This window comes from Fukomys damarensis, unplaced genomic scaffold (genome assembly GCF_012274545.1).
Source record: "Fukomys damarensis isolate Sample0158 unplaced genomic scaffold, DMR_v1.0_HiC HiC_scaffold_24, whole genome shotgun sequence".
NCBI lineage: Eukaryota > Metazoa > Chordata > Mammalia > Rodentia > Bathyergidae > Fukomys > Fukomys damarensis.
The window spans coordinates 34,750,549-34,759,913 of NW_022900936.1; the positions used below are offsets into that span (position 1 = coordinate 34,750,549).

Genomic DNA, 9,365 nt, shown 5'->3' on the forward strand with positions numbered 1-9,365 from the left:
GAGCAGCATATTTGGGTTTAATAAATTTTTCAAGTGTTTTTAGGACTTCTCATAAGGCCCTCTTTTTATCTATAAAGTATGGACTATAATTACATTTTTTAGAACCTGCTGAAATAAAATTAGTGAAAACTGGAAAAAAAACAACCACATCTATTTGAAATTGCTTGATAACTGGTTCAATTATGTCCACTAACTGTATAAACCAAACAAAAAGTGAGGATTTCTAATAGCTCATCATTCAGAATCTATCATAGCACAGATTCCGAGGGGTCGTGATTCAGTTCCAGTGTAGAAATAAGGGCAAAGTGCTCCTCCAAAATAATCATTAAAAGTATACAGAGGAGATCTATCATTAAAATTGTAAAAGGAAACCTCACCCATTTCAGTGTCTAAGAAAATGCCAATCTTTGTGGGTAATACTTTTGGCAAAAATTTAATTTTCTTAGGACCAAATGCAATGTAACTAGTGTGACTGCATCACCTAATTCCCCACAGCCCATCCTTTAGTAAAAAGGGTTGATTCTGGTTCTTCCTTCTGGGGAAAGACTTGTTACAGCCACTCAGTATCCAGTTGGGCTTGTCTTTCACCTCCACCTCCCAGTACTGCCTGCCAGAGCTGTACCTCTTAGCATCCAGTACAGCTAGCCAGATGTAAAACTTTTCTGGGCTATGAGGCAGTTTTTGTGTATTTCCATAACACACGGTTTCCCTATCTTCTGAGATAATAATTTTAGATGTGTTGTTTCAAGATCTAGGAGTACATCTACTTGAAATCGCTTGATAATGTTTAGTCCAGAATATTGTGGAGGAAGCCAGCAACTATAATCTTTGAATTGGAATGAAAAAAATTCCGGGCATTTTAAACCTTTATATCTGTGGTAGATGCTCTTAACACGTGTCAGCAATTTAACTTCTGACTTTACATATTTGCTATCTCCTTTAATAGATATTTTAATGCAGAGGCGTGATCTGAAATATCTGTTAGGTTTTCATTTAGCTTTGCTAAAATCTCCCTCTCTTCATCTTGTAATTGCCTAAGAGTAGTCTCTTGCTCATTTTGAACAAGCAGCATAAACTGTTTGAATTCAGACTTTATTTCTTCTTTCCTATGTTCTACCTTCTTCTTAAGTTCCACTAATTTTCCAGTCTGCATAGTAATCAATTTTCCAATTTGTTCCTCTCTCTCCTTCCAGAGGCTCAATGTGGTGCTCCAGCTATTTCCTATGATAGACAGCAGCCTTCTCTATGGGTCAGACATAGAGTTGCTGGTTATCAGCAAGAAACTGCACTGTGAACACAAAACCTCTAGGTCCTTCTGACAGAAAACAGGAAGAACCTGTTTGTGCTTCTCACACATAACATTCCCTTCCTCCATTTTTCTCTTGCCCCTTCCCAGTGGCAGTATCTTAGCCTCTTCAGTCAGATTGCCTAGCTGGAAATTGTTCTGGAATTTTCTGTGTGGACGGAGATAATGGCAAAAAGGGCAGGGGAAACTGCCTTTTAGATCCTTCCAGGACTCACTGATGTAGGCGAGGCAAATGTTATGCCCACAATAGATGTCACCGGGTCTTTCAAGTATTCTAGAGCTAGCCTCTGCCTGGAGGTCTGCCAAGGCTGCTGCCAGCTCCATGGAACTGGAACCAAGTCAGTGGGCAAAGAAATGCTTCTTCAGTAAGCCTGGCTTTCCAGGGCGTATGGCCCAGGAAGAAGGGGGTGTCCTCTCCTAGACTACCTTGAATAACAACCGGCTGTCATCTCTACTGGTCAGCTAGCACACAGAGGGCGGCCTCTAAAAGCCTGCTTAGCCTGCTTCACCTCAGCTTTAACGTCTGCACTTAACAATACTCTGGAGTCTACAGTCTTCTGAGCATCAGAACATATTTGCTGGGTTACAGCTCTTTCCGTTCAGTCATCTGAAGTCAGCTTCACAGCTTTCTTATTCAAGAAAGTAACCCCAGGTCCAAAATAAGGAATATTTCTGTGTGAAGATCTAAGTATCTTTCTTGAATCTCATTTCTTTAACCTTGCTGAATGCATACACAGTTGGCCGTCAATGCCTTCAGGAATACAATCTGAAGATTCAACCAATCTAGGAATGTTAAATACTATGATAATTACCCTAAGAGCTGTTGTCTCATCTGCTTGCTAAATCCTTAATGATTATTCAAGGTGTTCTTGTCCCAATGTGCTTGGTGTAAGAGTGTCCTTTACGAAAATCGCACTGGAACAGCTACTCCACTGCTTGGCCTGACACTGACTCTAAGACACAATCAGAGCTCAGAAGTGCACCCAACAGAGCGCCAAAGTCCAGTCACACCTGGCTCCCAGCTTACCCTGCAGCCAGGCTGTTTTTATTTTAAAAGTGACTTTTGATATAAGATTCAGTTGAAAAAGAAAGCAATTAAAATGTTTGACTAATGGGCTTGGACACTTCCTTTGAATGAGACTCAGAATATAGTTTCTAAGAGTAATAAAAGATTCATGAAATAGTCCAAACTCCCAGAGAGAGACAGAGAGAGGAGAAATTTAAAAGAAGGAAATAACATAGGGCATCACAAATAATAACATGAGCTACTATTTAATGAGTGACTAAACCTTGCCAAGAGATTTGCATGGATCACTTATTTAATAAGATTTTTTAGATTATTTTTAATATTTTGATTTTATATTTAATAAAAATGAGGTTTAGAAATATTGTACAGTACATGTTTTTCAAAAGTGATTCAATAAGTGACAGACCCAGGATTTGATTCTTCATCTGACAGATCCAATATCTATTGTTTTACTTATTTATAAAGCGCTATCTCTGGAAAAACTGCAAAATGAAAAGAATCAGATTTTAATCTAAACCACAAAGATCTTATCATTTTTGTAATCTTCCTACTTAAGGAAGATTAGTCAGGTAATTTGTTTTTTTTTTATATATAAAGATGCTGTGGAAGGTTAGTAACCAGATCCTAGCTAATTCAGTATGTTGGACTACAAGTATTTGTAATAAGTCAACCTCTTCCTGAGTATGAAAAACTTTTGTTTGGGGCTGATGTAGAAAGCTCACCTTTTGTTTTTGTTGATTTGGTTTTTTGTCCACTGTACTTATATGGATGGACTCATCAAATAACATCTTGTAAACTGTTTTATTTAGTGACTTGTAGTCAAATACACACAAAAATAGAATTCTCAGGTGTTCAGAGCCTAAAATTACAGATGAGTTAGATATGATCAAATTATAATATCATATCTGAGTTAGATATGAAATGTAATATTTGTGGCCCAAACTCTTATCAGTGGAAATACAAAAATATTTCAGTTGATATATAAGAATAATAGAAGCCTGAAACTTCTTAAAATAAAGAAACTTTAAAAATTTTTTCTAAACTGGCTTTATTTTTCAAATAAACAACATTTATTTGCTTTCAAGTTTTAAATGTTGCGAAGTCACATCAACTGGGAGAAGGAGATTTAGATTCAAACACGTTTACACGATCTTTGCATAAATAATTAACAAAACAGAAGATAAGCTAACAAAACACAAAAGCTATATAATGTGGCAGCACTATGGGATAAACTGGTATTTAAAAACAATACAGTTTTAAGGTATTCTAAAATATATGCAAACGCATTAAGCTAAGTAAAGGTAGAACACAATTAAATTTCTTTCTAAATCTACCTCTCCAGAGTGGAGATTTTATAACAATTGCTTAATCATATACATGTTTACCAGATTTTAATAATTTCAAAATATAAAGGAACAATTTATTGTTTTTAATAAATGAAAAAGTTTTAAAATACAAGAAATAATGTCCAGAAAAAATTTTCAAAGAATTTAATATTTGATATGCCTGTATGAAATATCTTAAATTTCCACACAATTGCTGTGTTTATTTATGCCCTTTAGTATTAAACTTTAATTCTTTGACTTTCTCTGTGGGACTTGCAGAAAAATGTTAGTTGCTTAACCGATAAGCCACAACTGAATATATGCAATATGATAAGTTCAGGAAAATTTAAATATTAGAACAGTAAAAATGAGGCTAGAAATGTAACTCAGTGTCAAGTCACTTGTCATTAGATTTGACTCCCAGCACTACAATAATTTATTAAAAATAAATAAATATGATACAAAAGAAGAGAGAAGCATTTAACACTGATTCTATCCTGTATTGCTGAAGTATAAGCTGAGACAATCAATCCTTCTAAGATCTATACAGTGTTGGCTCAAGTATCTATGCCACTATTTGTGGGTAGTCTAATGATTTCCCAATATTTTATTAATTCATAGCTAACTTATATGTTCATCATCACCCTTATTTCAGAGTTCTGAACTCTTCTAAATCCATTCTCTCTATGGATTGGTTCACCTGCATTAATGTGCAATTCCTTTTCCATACTCTCTCAATCTGATATGTTTCTCACTGTTATTTGCATGCATGAACTTCTTATATGCAGACGATAATTACTGCCTGAATTTTGGTGGAGACAATGTGGATAACATCAGACAAAAACAAAGTTGAATAACAAGTTAGACATAAAATTCAGTGCTTGCCTTTCTTTTATTGCTAATCTTCATGCATTGCATTTTAGCATCTTCAGCACCCCCAAAACAGTGCAGTTGAATTAAAGAATATTTTAGGAACTTAGTGCTCTTAATTCTACTGACAATTCTTTTCCAGTTGAAATTTATATCATTTGATATGGTAAAGAACAAAATAATAGGTGCTACAAATCTACAGCATTAATTTACATTAAAATCTATCATGGGGAATTTATCTTTTTCAATATTTCTTTTTAACTCAAGAGAAAATTAACAGTTTGTAGTTATTTTGCCTTTACCATTTCCTAACACCAGCTAATAATATTTTTTCTTAATAAAAATTAAACAAACCAGGTTGGGGCTTCAGAAGGGAAGTAGATACAAAAAGCGAATTTTTAAAACTCTTCATTCTTTACATTTGTATCAATAAATATTTTGCTTTCAAATGAAAAGTACTCTAATTAGAAAATGAATCAATTTATAAAAGGCTAGGTAAATAATAATGCAAGACACTCAAATCTATGGCAAAAATTGTAAACTAAAATGAAATAATTAACTTTTGGGAAATACTTGCCCAGAAAAGACAGTTAAATTTTTTTGAAGAAATTCTGCTGCCAATCACTGTTGTTTTTTGTTTTTTGTTTTTTGTTTTTTTCTTAATTCAGCTACACTTAAAAGATGTGGTTTCATATTAGTATTTGTGCTGAAATTTTTAAAAGCCAAATGCCTGAGCAAACATTGAAGTATGTAGTATTCATTATTTGTTAAATTAAATTGTGCCATTTCACTGAGAGAGGTGAAATTTCAACTACAAATAATTCTACAAACCCATCATAATGGGATTTGATTTTAAAAGATATTATTCTATATATAATATCCTCAACAATAGATTGACATAAGAAAAAGTAATTTTGTATTAGTTTTTAAATGTCAATTCAATACTAGTAGAGAGCACGTTACATAAGTGCATTATTTCAAACTAAAGTTTGGGAGAGATAAGCAGAGTTTCAAAATATAACCCTTCCAACCTATACAACAATTGATAATATTGCAAGCAAACAGATGAATCATTAATGAATACATAATTTCAGATAGTAATTGACTTACCGTCAGCAGCTGATGTTAAAATCTGAGTCCTTGAAGATCCAATGTAGACATGTGTATCACTGAAAGAAATATTCAGATCTTATTTAGAAACTAAAGGAGATGAGCTTATTTGTTTTTTGTTTGCTTGTTTGTTTTGTTTTGTTTTGTTTTGAGACAGGGTCTCTACTATGTAGTTGAGACTGGCCTGGAACTCACTGTGTAGCCCAGGCTGGTCTCGAATTCACAGCAATCCTCCAGTCTCAGCCTCCTGAGTGCTGGCATTAAAGGCGTGTGCCACCAGGCCCGGCTTGTTTGTTTGTTTGTTTGTTTTAACTGAATAGAAAGCAAGGCAGTAAAAGAGAAAGTGAGTGATAGCATCCTATGAGAAGATAAAACATTTTAAGTAAGGAAGATATTTGGTTTAGATTTCAAATTATTGGACTAGAAATGATAGGTCAGTAGATTTTTAACATAGAGAAACAAACAAACAAAAAAGTTACACATCATGTGGATTCCTTAGGATTATCAAATTTAATGAAGCCAGGTCATGTGATGGGTCCATTAAAGACAGACAAATGAAAAATCTAACTTTAGGAATGGATTGATTTTTCTAACTAATACTAAATAATATTGTGCACTTGAAAATGACAAAAGCAGTGATTAAATTTTTAATTTTTTGTTAGTGCATACTAGCAGTTCATAATGGTTGTACTCCATGTGTGTAGTTTGTATGTGTGCCTACACATCTTTCTTTTTTCATCATCTTTTCTTCCTCCAGCTCTTGATTTTCTTCCCAACTGAGAAAAATTTATCTCCCTATTTTCTATTATCTATCTTCTATTTTGTTCTTTATTTATACTTGAGCTTCTCCTAAAAGAGAAACCTTGCAAATTTAAGCTCCTGAGTCTGATTTATTTCTTCTAACATTATGTTTACAGTTACATCCATTTAAACACTACATTTTCTTTATCTATTCATCTTTTAATGGACAGATAGGGTGCTTCCAAGATTTCAACATGGATTGTGCTGCAACAAACCTTGGTATGTATGTATTACTATAATACGATTTATTCAATTATTTGGGAAAGATACCTAGTGGGGGAATAGATGGTCAAGTGGAATTTCTAGCTTTGGCTTTTTGAGGACTCTCCATAAGTATTTCCATTGTAGTTTTACTAGTTTGCATTCTCACTGACAATGCAAGGTTCCTTTTTCCCAGCAATTTTCTCAGTATTTGTTATTATTTGATTTTTTGATGATGGCCATATTTTTTGAGAGTAAGATGACATTTCAGTTTTATTTTAATTTTCAGTTCTCTAATGGCGAGGGTATGCTGAGCGTTTCTTCATATATTCATTGGCCGTTTGTACTTCTTCTGTGAAGTGTCTATTCATTTCACTTGTTCATTTTGTATTGTTCTTTAATTTTGTGTTCCAATATTTTTTATTCCTTTATATATTTTAGATATTAGCCTTCTGTCTGAGAAATACCTTTTTGATATAGTTTATATTACACAGACATTAAGAATGTAAATATATAATTTTATTTGGCAAGTAGATAATTCATTTCTCTGTTCCTTATATTTACAAGATAAATCTAAAAGCCTTCATGTAAATTTGATTAATGAATTATACATTTAACAAATTCAGTGGTATTTTTTTCCTAAATTTGAAAAATAATGTAATTGTAACATAGAATCATTGTACTTCTCTAAGGTTGGATATTTCTATCATGTCAGTTAGATTCTTGATGCTTTCCTGACTTTCCTTCTTCATCTTATCCACGAATGTGTTTCTCTGGGCAGCAGAAGCTGACAGGAACTTTTCATTTTCCGCAAGGGGAAAATGGGATTCTTGGTGAGCTCAAGGGCTTCTCTTGTTTCCAAGTGTCTGTTGCCACCAGCAATCTTATTCTAATATTTGCACTCACAAGAGACCTAAAGTAGCAGTTAGAGCAAAGAAAGATTATACTATGTTTGCAAATTGGACTAGAAGTGATTTGTGAATGTTGAATTTAGCTAACATAAGTAATTAAGTTAATATGAATTTACTTGAACAGATCCAGATTAAATTACCATTGCTTAGATTAGTGAGGGTTATAAAAAAGTAGGTTCCTACACACACACAAAAAAAGAAATCTGCATTTTTTAATTCTTGATTTTTTTACTTCATATGATGTATTGTGAAAACCCCAAAATTTATTTTTGGCATAATTTGTGAGGATGCAGCAATCAAACTTCAGTCTAGAGATGACAGATTATTGCCTACTTTTCTAATCATTCTCAAACATTTTTCCATTATGAGATACTTCAATTTTTTCATTTTGTCTTTCTTTCCCCAACTCAGTAGCAGGAGGTTGATTTCTTGTCATACTTGCAATCTTATATCTTATAATTTTTCATTATCTCTAATTTTCAGTTCTCCCCATCCTCTTTTCATACATGTGGACGATGGAAACATCACTTTTTACTAATACATTAACATATTAATTCCTTCATAATTTAGAATGAAGTTCTTTTCAGCACTTAGGAAAGCAGGAATGTCACACAAAAGGATCCATGTAGGATAAAACAGAGCAAGATGCAAATTTCTGTTGCCGGAATACAAATTGACATGTTGTCCCAAGACATAAACTCTGTATGTCAGTCCACACATCCTGTGTGCTATAGTTTAGGTGAAAATGGTCCCCCAAACCCTTTTGGTGCTCACAGCCCTGTACTTACCTGTTGGTCAAACGTGCAGTAAGGAGGTGAGGGCTGCGTGGAGGCAGGTCACTGAGGATGTGACTTGAAAAGGTATATCTCTCTCTTGATATCTCATTTCTTTCTCTTGTTTCCTGAACTCCACGGGTGAGGAGTTTCCTGTGCCCAGGACTTTCTATCATGTGGTTCCTGGATTGGAGCTGGCTAACCATACAAGGACTGAGACTTTTGAAAATGTGAGAACAAAGAACTCTCTCCTCCTTTATATTTTGGGTGTTGGGTACTGTGTCTTAGTGATGAGAAAGTGACTAAGATAGTATATATGGTTTAACAGGTAAAAATTGTGATTCATGAAGAGATATCATATCTAGCATACCATTGTTCATCTGTTTCTTTAATCTGTTTCTTTAACATGAGTGAAAATTTTTCTGCTAAGGGATCTCTATAGACATAATTTTATTTTGTGCTTACTATTTTGTGGTAAACAGTATTTTTTATTCTAACACTGAATTTCAAATTGGATTGTCACATTATGAAAGCTGGATTGTATCTGCTACGAACTGCTTGGGCTAAGTTCCTTAACTCAAAACATAAAATAGAATTAATAGTTATGAGATTCAAGAAGGCCAAGAAGGAATGAGATCTGCTCCTAATCAAAAGAAAAGACCACAATAAAACTGCCTGCACTAGTGCCACCTGTGTTTGTATGCATGAACTAAGCAATAATATAGGACAGAATCTTGCTTAAATTACAAAGAAGGTAGTGACGTTTTATTTTTCCCCCAAATCAGAAACTCTTTAATTTCTTTAGAAATCTAAACCTGTATTCCCAGAATAAAGATATTTCAGATTTCTTCTAGTTCCATTAGCCACAATTTTATGATTTGAACTGAGAAATTTAATTCACAGAAAAAGAAAGGATGAAAGAACATAAAATTAGGGTTTGGGTTATAGCACTTGCCTAATATGCACGAGGTTCTGGTTTCAATCTAAATCACTACTATAACAAAAAGAAAAAAATACAAAAGGAATATAAAATGTACCATT

General features: G+C 33.6%; 1 pseudogene; it reads right to left on the reverse strand.

The window, feature by feature from the left end:
* Positions 1-234: 234 nt before the first annotated feature.
* Positions 235-1,630, reverse strand: LOC104847487 (annotated as a pseudogene).
* Positions 1,631-9,365: the final 7,735 nt, after the last annotated feature.